Source organism: Eurosta solidaginis, chromosome X, assembly GCF_040869045.1.
Source record: "Eurosta solidaginis isolate ZX-2024a chromosome X, ASM4086904v1, whole genome shotgun sequence".
Lineage (NCBI taxonomy): Eukaryota > Metazoa > Arthropoda > Insecta > Diptera > Tephritidae > Eurosta > Eurosta solidaginis.
The window spans coordinates 19,392,552-19,402,565 of NC_090324.1; the positions used below are offsets into that span (position 1 = coordinate 19,392,552).

At 42.6% G+C, this 10,014-nt stretch overlaps 2 pseudogenes; both read left to right on the forward strand.

Moving 5' to 3' along the window:
- Positions 1 to 1,634: 1,634 nt before the first annotated feature.
- On the forward strand, positions 1,635 to 2,616 carry LOC137234811 (beta-1,3-galactosyltransferase brn-like; annotated as a pseudogene).
- Positions 2,617 to 3,229: 613 nt separating this feature from the next.
- LOC137234237 (phosphoglucomutase-like) lies at positions 3,230 to 4,861 on the forward strand (annotated as a pseudogene).
- The last annotated feature ends 5,153 nt before the right edge of the window (positions 4,862 to 10,014 follow it).

Here is a 10,014-nt window from a genome sequence, read left to right on the forward strand (position 1 = left end):
TTATCGGTAACCGTATCGTAGCCAACCAATTGGGGTTTGGTTTACCGTCGTAACGATAAACAGGTGATTACGTTAGGGATCCGGATACTGCGACACGACATAAGGCACCAACGACTCCGGCTTAAAAAATGTTCGTTTTGGATGAGGAGAATCATTTGTAGAATGTATCATTTTTCTCTTTTTGTATTACCTTTCGGTTATTTATTCAACCTTTCCCCAAGTACGCTTGTAGTCCTGTTTAATTGATAGCCTTTAGCAAATGGCACGGTTCCCGAAGGGTATTTGGCTCCGGTACCGATTTTTCGGAAACGGGTTCTTCGGTACCCGTTTGCATCATTTTATGCATCCCTAATATAATGTACATTTAAAACTCGGCATATATATGTACATACGTTGGTATAAGTATATGGGCAGTCAGTGCACGGACTTTACCGCATTGGTAGTTTGACCAACCTTTTTGACCCATTTTTCATTTTCTACTACTTCTGCTACCAAAACTTAGAATCTACCAATATTTCAGTATTTTCGCACTGAAAACGTATACTGCGATAATTTTAAAGTATTGAATTGCAGAGCCCACCCAACTAACATTAGGAGGCGATACTGACCAAATCAGTAAATTTTGAAAAATTTGTGAAGAACTTAAACAGGAAATAGATTTTTGAGTAGAGAAATATAATGACTGAGTACGCGAATATTTTCTGCGCTAATTTTCTCAGTTTTTTTTTTTTGCATAATTTGAACGACAATAAGAAGTTTTGCGTAAACGATAACATGCTGAACTTGGTTATTCGGCGGCAGTAATTTTGGTACCTTGGAAAATTGTTGTGATAGGTAGACGTTTTGGGATGTGATTTATTTTGTGATTTGTTTGTTTTACGATAAATTGGGAATTTTTTGGTACCAATATAAACCGCAGTTATCGTTTTCACGAAACTTCTACTACCATTTTCCGTCTCCCAACATTTTGCCTTTAAAAAGGTCCGTGCACTGGTAAATATTTACCAGCAGCAAAGACAAACACATTGTGCACATTCATACACACCCGTGTATGGAATGTAAAATTCCTATGAATTGGAACAACGGGAAATGTATACAGTGATTTTCCGTTCGTTCATTTCATTTTTTACTACGGCGTGGCGTACGCCTGTGCACAAAATATTTCCTTAGTTTATGAGGCACACTGAAAAACAAAAGCACAGCAAATTACACTAGTGGTATCAGAACCGGCAAACAAATTTTGTTTTCCTACTGCCTAGCTGTTTACAAAACTGGATAGTGTTGGACTTTCAATAATTTTATTAGGCACACCGAACCTAAGAACTTCACAGCTCCAATTTAGAACTGACCTTGGCCGCAAACTACAACATGTATCCTGCACCGGTGCGTCATCCCTCGGCGGGGGCCACCACCACAGGGGCCATTGAAATTTACTAGCGTTGATCCACTTGAACGCATCAAGGAGGAATTCAATTTTAAAAGCTGGCCAATGAAAACCGAGATGCAGCGCCATTATGTCATGTATGAATGTAGGTATGTATGTATATTTGTAGATTGGTTAAACATTAATATATAACTATCCATATATATTATTTTTATATGGGTTCCCTCGTCCATCTCCATTACCCTGTAAAATGGGATGTCATTCCGCAAGTTATTTGAAAAATATTATTATTATTGGATTAGCTTTGTATGCCGTGGATTATATTGGAATTTGGCACGAGATAGATTAGGTTTGATATTCCTATTATCCCGCAGGCACGCCAGTGGATTATAACTATTCATTTATAAATGCTGCAGACAAATGCGGTTCGGCGGCGCCCAAATTAACAATAATAGTAAAATCTGCTTTGGCAAATCTTGGTCATCGCAATGTCAGCCGCCGTACTTGGGGGTACGAACCTCGGTTCTCTGATGTTCAAATCAGACGGATATTTTTGTTTGGGTATAGCAATGATTTGTCAATACAACTTATCGTGGCTAACGAATCTTCCGATGAAAAGGACATAGTGCAGATAGACTTCTTGGACGTTTACTTTAACATTACTATTAAAACCAGTATGGGTATGCAGTGGGCCTTCAACTACTGCGCCAATAGTGAGTTTTTTTTTTTTTTTTTCTTTTTGTCGACGATGATTACTATGTATCGGCGAAAAATTTGCTAAAATTTCTAGTTAGTCCAAATTTGTATCCCAGACCCAACTCTAATACTTATGTTGCAGAAGGCCAAAAAGATGATTTATACGATGGGTTGGTATTGCAGACAGCTCCTCATAGACACAAATTTAGTAAATGGTATGTACCATTCAGTGAATGCCCATTTAATTTATGGCCACCATATGGCATAGCTGGGTCATTCCTTTTAAGTCGGAATGCGTTGGTTGATGAAGCTGTACAAAACTGCGTTGTATTTAAAACAGTTTAGATTTGATGACGTTTTCTTGGGGATAGCTGCCTTGAAATCTGATATGAAATTAAACCACCGACTTTTACTTTTACAGGCCCAAATATAAGGGGCCCCAAAGTTTTCAATTTGTTATTGCTTCGCACGGATTTCAAAATGACATGGAATTAGAAAAGATTTGTAATGAGTGCCGCTCAACTGGTTTCGCATAACGTAAATACTTGGAGTCGACATAACATTCCGTATTCCACGGAATGTTCATTCTGTGTGTATTTTACAAAATTTGATAACGAAACCGTCAGATTTTGAAAAATTTTGAATAAAAAACCTAATTCCTTTATTACATTTGTTAACTCATTGAACACACGCCGAAATTATATGAAGGTATTAATAATAGATCTGCTTGCTGTTTGTTTCGCCAAGTACGGGTCCCTTTTTCGTTCTTATTTGAAATTCAAATTCCATAAATAGAGTTTTGGTCAAAAACACCGTCGATTGGACACGTTTGCGCTTTGTTCTTCAATTCGAAATACGAGTCCCTAATACACTACTTGATTCACGATGGTTAGGGAGAACAAAGCTGCTTGGAAAGCTTAATATTTCCTGAAAGTTGTTGAACCTTTTGATGAATATCCGAAACGTTTTATTGTCGGCGCTGGCACTGTTGGATCTAAAACAGATGCAAAACATCCGTACCAGTTTGCGTGGCATGGGCGTTGTACTCATGGGTAATTGTCAGAATTTGAGTATAGCGAACGTTAGTAGATCTTTATCATACAATCATTTTGCTTTTAATTAAATTATGGAATTGTAAATTCTTCGAAAATGCAAAATATTACTGTAGTCACGACAAAGCCATATGAGGGCCAGAAACCCGGCTCCAGTGGATTACGCAAAAAGGTAAAAGTATTCACGCAACAAAATTACACTGAAAACTTTGTGCAATGTATTTTGGATGCGAATGGTGCAGCATTAAAGGGAGCTCTACTTGTTGTTGTTGGTGATGGGCGCTACTATGGTAAGCAGCAGAGCTTATTATACGTATGTGTGCTGCAAATGGAGTTGCAAAATTACTGGTTGGGCAAAAAGCTATACTGTCTACTCCGGCAGTTTCAAGTTTGATACGTCAGTATAAGGCCCTCGGTGGAATTGTGCTCACCGCATCTCATAACTCTGGTGGTCCCGAAAATGATTTCGGTATCAAATTCAATTGCGAACATGGTGGACCCGCCCCAGATGCAGTAACCAATAACATCTACCAACTATCCACTGCAATTAAAGAGTACAAAATTGTCAATGGTTTAGAGATTGAAATTAATAAAATAGGTACAAACAAATATGAAGTGAATGGCAAGCCGTTCGTTGTTGATATTATCGATTCAGTGGCAAATTATGTGTCACATATGAAAGAGATTTTCGATTTTGAAAAACTGCGTGATTTTGTTAGTGGCAGAACTACTGGAAAACCGCTTAAAATGCGTATCGACTCATTAAGGCGTAACAGGTTCATATGTACGTGAAATCTTTTTGAATTGTTTGGGTGCCGCAGAGAGTTGTGTAGTACATAAAACACCACTACCTGATTTTGGAGGCCTACATCCTGATCCGAATTTAACCTACGCCAAGGATTTAGTACAAGCTGTAGCACAGGGTGATTACGGTATTGGCTCTGCATTCGATGGCGATGGAGACCGCAACATGATAATTGGTCACCGTGCATTCTTTGTTACACCAAGCGACTCATTGGCAGTAACTGAAAATAATTTAGAATGTATACCATGCCATGCATCAGCGGTTGATTTGGTTGGTAAAAAGTTGGGTAAAGAGGAGTTTGAAGTGCCTACCGGTTGGAAATACTTTGGTAATCTTATGGATGCAGGACGTTTATGTTTCTGTGGGGAAGTGAGTTTCGGTACCGGTTCAAATCATATACGCGAAAAGGATGGCATTTGGGCTGTTTTGGCTTGGCTATCTGTTATGCAGCACACCGGCAAAGGAATCGAAGATATCCTCAAAGTTCATTGGGCCACCTAGGGGCGCAACTATTTTACACGGTACGATTATGAGGAATATGAATTGGAACCGTGTAATGAAATGATTGCAACTATGGAGAAGAATATAACAAATCCAGAATTTGTAGGCAAGAGCTTTATAAGCGATGGCAAAACTTATAAAGTTAAGGTTGCAGACAATTTTAGTTATACTGATCCAGTAGACAGATCTGTTGCTACGAAGCAGGGCTTACGTATTGTTTTTGAGGATGGCAGTCGCATTATATTCCGGTTGAGTGGCACAGGCAGTTCTGGGGCTACTGTACGTTTATACATTGACTCTTATGAGAAGGATAATGTACTTGGTTTGGCTAGCGAAATGCTTAAACCATTGATTGATATTGCTTTAGAAATTTCTCAGCTGCCGAAATTTACTGGACGCAATGCCCCTACTGTTGTCACATAGGGATTTTATGCGCGTTTGTTTTGCACTTTATACAGTTTTTGAAACTTTATTTATACTCAAACCAAAAATCACTACGAACACTTTGACCAAATTATGTATGTATATCTGATGCCCTTCTTATTTTAATTGCATTTGTTAAAACAAAGTTTTATTAATATAAAATTTAATATAAAATTTAATATGCTTATATAAGCATGAATATGTTGTTTTACAAATATAATACCAATTTCACGCGGAGCGCTAAAGAAATAATTATCAAAGTTTTCTACATTAAAGCCCTATCGAACTCAATCTTTGATACAAAATACAAATTCTCAACTGTCTCCTTATTGCTTTATTGAATGCCTAATCGAGTGAAACATCGGTTTTGCTTGGTGCTTTCGCCTTCAATGTAGCCAATTACAAGAAAAAAAGATTATACGAACAATAGAACAGCACGAACAAAAAAAACTCAGAATTTCATTTTTTCTGCAGTTGCTGGAAAAGAAGATACCTCCTTTTCGAAAGGAGGCACGTATTGGTTAGGTGCAACCTCTATGGGTGGTTGCGCATGGATTTTTATTTGATTGTATTTATAGTTAAGAAGGAAACGGTTGGTTTCCATTTTAACTATTTTTTAATAGTTATTTCAATACATACATTGATACATTTTTGTTGGCCTCGTGCCTTTGGCCGAGTGTGTAGGTGTTCTGTCATCCTCGCTCGGGGTGAGCGGGTGAAGTTGGGTTGATTTGCTGTCCTCGCTCTGGGAGAGCGGGTGAATTGTGGGTTGGTTTTGAAAATTAAAAATAAGTGTTTTGTGGCAGATGCGGATCTGCATTAGGGTGGTTGATTGGCCTCGGTGGGCGAGCGCTGGGTTTTGAAATTTTAAAAATTTAAAAGATTATGGGCCGAGTGCCTTGGTTTTCTGTGGCAGACCGAGGGTCTGCGTAAAAGCTTTCCTGGTATACTCGTTATGGAATAACGAGTGAGTGGGGAGATTTCTGGTGTCCTCGCTCGGGGTAAGCGAGTGAATTTGTGGGATATTTTTTGAAAGGCGGGATATGGAGGAACGGGGGGATTGTTAAGAGAGGCTCTTGGTCCTCTCACAATCTATCTCCGTAGGAAGAAGGATCAGTTTGACCAAAGGTCGTCTGACTTGACCCTTCTCGGTTATGAGGTCGACTACACGTACTCGGTTATCTTCGCCGGGGTGTACGTTGATGACTCTACCTAACCTCCATTCGTTGGGAGATAAGTTGTCCTCTTTGATGACAACTAGATCATCCACTTTAAGATTTTGCTTTGACTGTTTCCACTTCACTCGTTTTTGAAGTTCGGAAAGGTATTCGGTTTTCCAACGACGGCAGAAGGTTTGATGGAGGGCTTTAAGCTTCTGCCATCTGTTTATTATGGAGGCCGGGCTTTCGTTCACATCCAGTTCTGGCGGCGCCAGAAGATGGCTGCCCGTTAGGAAATGTCCTGGGGTTAGTGGTTCCAGGTCCGTTGGGTCATTCGACCCTGGACTGAGAGGGCGCGAGTTGAGGCACGCCTCAATCCTGCACAAAAGGGTTTGGAACTCCTCTATGGTGTACTTCTGGGGAGACGCGATCCTTTTGAAGTGGCTTTTGAAGCTCTTCACTCCCGCCTCCCACAAGCCGCCCATATGTGGAGCGCCAGCGGGAATAAAATGCCAAGTTAATGCTTGATGGCTATACCTGGAGACTGTTTTGTCTCGGCTTTCTGCCAGGAAGGCTTTGAATTCCGATCGTAGAGATCTGGAAGCTCCGACAAAGTTTGTACCATTGTCGGAGTAGATGTTCTTCGGACATCCTCTTCTCGCGATAAAGCGCGAGAAGGCTGCGAGAAAGCATGGGGTGCTGAGGTCACTAGTGGCCTCTAAGTGAATGGCCTTAGTGGAGAAACAGACAAAAAGGCATACGTAGCCTTTTGACAGTCGACATCCTCTACCGCGGTAGCTTTTGATGTCGAAAGGCCCCGCAAAGTCTACCCCGGTATTGGTGAACGCGCGGGTAAAAGTAGTCCGTTCGCAGGGAAGGGTACCCATAAGTTGGGACTGTGCCTGCTTTCGATGAATAATGCAGGTTTTGCAATTGTGGATGACGGCTCTGATCATGGTCTTGACATTCGGTATCCAGTATTGGGTTCGGATGAGACGGAGCATGAGCTGGTTCTCGCCATGAAGGGAGTCATGATGAGCCATCATAACTGTAAGGCGAGACAGTCTACAATTGTACGGCAAGATGATCGGATGACGCTCGTTGTATGACATGTCTTTTGACGCCCCTAGACGCCCCCCTGTTCTAATAATGTCATCTTTGTCGATATATGGGTTGAGTGACAGTATTTCACTCTTTCGGTCGATCGGTTCCCTATTTTTCAATTTTAAATATTCTGTCCCGTAAAACTGTTTCTGGCAGACTCGTATTAATGCTTGAGTCGTTGCCTTAATCTCATCGGCTGAGATTATACACGCTTTTTCGTGGAACGAGGATTTTGTTCTTGGGTGAGTTCTTTTATAAAACCTCCTAACATAGGACAGAACCTTTAAAGCCCTGGGCAAATTTGAGAATCGGTCGAGAATATCTACATGATCTAATTGTTCACAATACCTTTCTTCTTCATTAAGCATTTTGTTTTTGGGAACATTTTCTACCTCCCAGAAAGCTTTTAGTTGGTTGTCCAACGCAACCTCGTTGTAGAATAACATGATGCTCTTCGTTGGACTCGGTGATTCGGTGCGACCGGTTAGTATCCAACCGAACACTGTCTCTTGGGCCAAAAGTGTATTTAGTACATTCTTTTTCAGACCGCTCAGTATAATTTGGGGATATATGTCTCCTCCAAGTATGAGGTATACATCTTCGTTGATGTAGAACCTCTTGTCTGCCAAAACCAAGTCTGGGAATGCCTGCATAGTCATGACGTTGATATGGCAGGATGGAAGATTCCCAGTGAGTTTGGCTAGGACTAGAACGGGTGTAGTCAGGCTGAAGCAGGCATCCACTGGTGAACGTAATTCAATTTTGGATGCTTCTTTCACCTGAGCTGACACCGAATTTGTGATGCCTGAAACTTGGTTATGCATTTTTCTCGCTGGCAAATTGATTCTGCGTTTCAGTCTTTCAGTTATAAAGGAACATTCAGACCCTGAATCAATTAATGCCTGTTTACGCGGCGTAGGCTGCCACTCGCCCCATCTCCCCCTTGTACATACGTATATCGATGAATTTATATATATTCCGTATCTTGTACTGTATTTTATTATGGCTTTGTATTATAGTGAATTACCCGCATAATCCATGAATTGTATTTACCCTTTAAATTCCCTATTGGGAACACTAATGGACGTGTGGCAGCCTCCACCGCGAAAATCCACCAAATTTAATTCGCCGCAAATGCAGGATGGCGATATGGCATGATCGGCAACCTGTCAAAAAACCACCACCTTTGTATCATTGTAAAAATGTAAAATGGGCCGGCGAAGTCTACGCCAGTAGTAGTGAAGGGGGGGGCGCGAAAGTGCATCGTTGGGGGGTGTAAAGTCTGCACCATTCATAAGCGACAAACGCAATCCCAAATAATGGCAGCTTTACCCCCCAACGATGCACTTTCGCGCCCCCCTTCACTACTACTGGCGTAGACTTCGCCGGCCCATTTCACATCAAAGCTTCGATGCTCCCCTCGTAAAAGGTTATGTGGCCGTTTTCGTTTGCTTCACTACCAAGGCGATCCACCTGGAATTGTGTTCGGATCTCACTAGCAAGGCTTTTCTCGCTGCCTTCGCCCGGTTTGTAGGGCGTCGAGGGTACCCGAAGCAAATGATGAGCGACAATGGCACAACATTCATTGGTGCTAAGCGAGCTACCGAAGTAGAGTTCGTCACCTTCCTCAACGAAGTCTCGACAGATATTGTCAAAAAGTATGCGCCACAAGGCATCGATTGGAAATTTATACCCCCAGGCGCACCCCACATGGGCGGATTATGGGAATCTGCCGTCAAAAGCTTTAAAACCCATTTTAAAAAGGTTGCCGGAACACACAGCTTCACCTTTGAAGAATTCTCGACTCTATTAATTCGTATCGAGGCCGTTCTCAATTCTCGCCCTATCTCCCCGCTTTCCCAGGACCCAGCGGATTTCACCGCCCTCACACCTGGCCATTTTCTCCGAGGCGCACCCCTCCTCGCGATCCCCGAACCGAACTATGAGCACCTCTCTATGATCAACCGTTGGGACCGGTTGAAAGTTTTACATCACCAATTCAGCAAGCGCTGGAAGAATGACTATCTCATGGAGTTACATAAGCATTATCGATGGCAAACCGCTCAACCTCCCCCTAAAATCGGCGATCTAGTCGTCATTAAGGAAGACAACCTACCCCCCACCGAATGGCGCCTAGGACGCGTGGAAGACACCCATATAGGAAGAGACGGCCATATCCGAGTAGTCGACGTACGCACGCAAAACGGTGTGCTCACCAGGCCTATCACAAAATTGTGTTTCCTGCCACCAGCGGAATTCGACTCAGAACCCCACGGTTCCCTACCATCTCCCCAACCAACTACAGTCCACTAAGCTTAACTATCGATACCATCTCAGAACAATCTGAATCATACCGTAGCTCTCACAGGCAGTCCCTACCTTGATGTTCTCCTCAATATACAACACACATTCATATACTCCTTTTTTCAACAGATGAATCGTCAACGTGCCCCGTTTCCTACACCGCGTCGCTCCTTGGCGTCCCAAGTGACAGTGCCAGCGACTCCATCACGAATTGACGACGCCGTGTCCGATTATCGACGCTGCCGTCTGTGTATGCGACATCATGCGTTATCGACGTGCCCATTGTTTACGGCCATGCCACCACAACAACGTGCCGTGATTGCCAGGGCGCATAAATATTGCACTAATTGCTTGGCCTTGTCACACCACACACGTGTGTGTACCTCCCGCGAGCGCTGTCACTTATGTTGGCTCCCTCACCACACACTCTTACACCGCGACACCGTGAGTCGCCAACCCCAACATGCAGCATCACAGCCGGTGCGCCACCGTCGTCAGTCACGCCGCCGTGCACCACCAAATCGCAGCACTGCTGAAACATACCAGTACGCAACGGCAGCAGGAGTGTCCGGCACCGCATCCAGT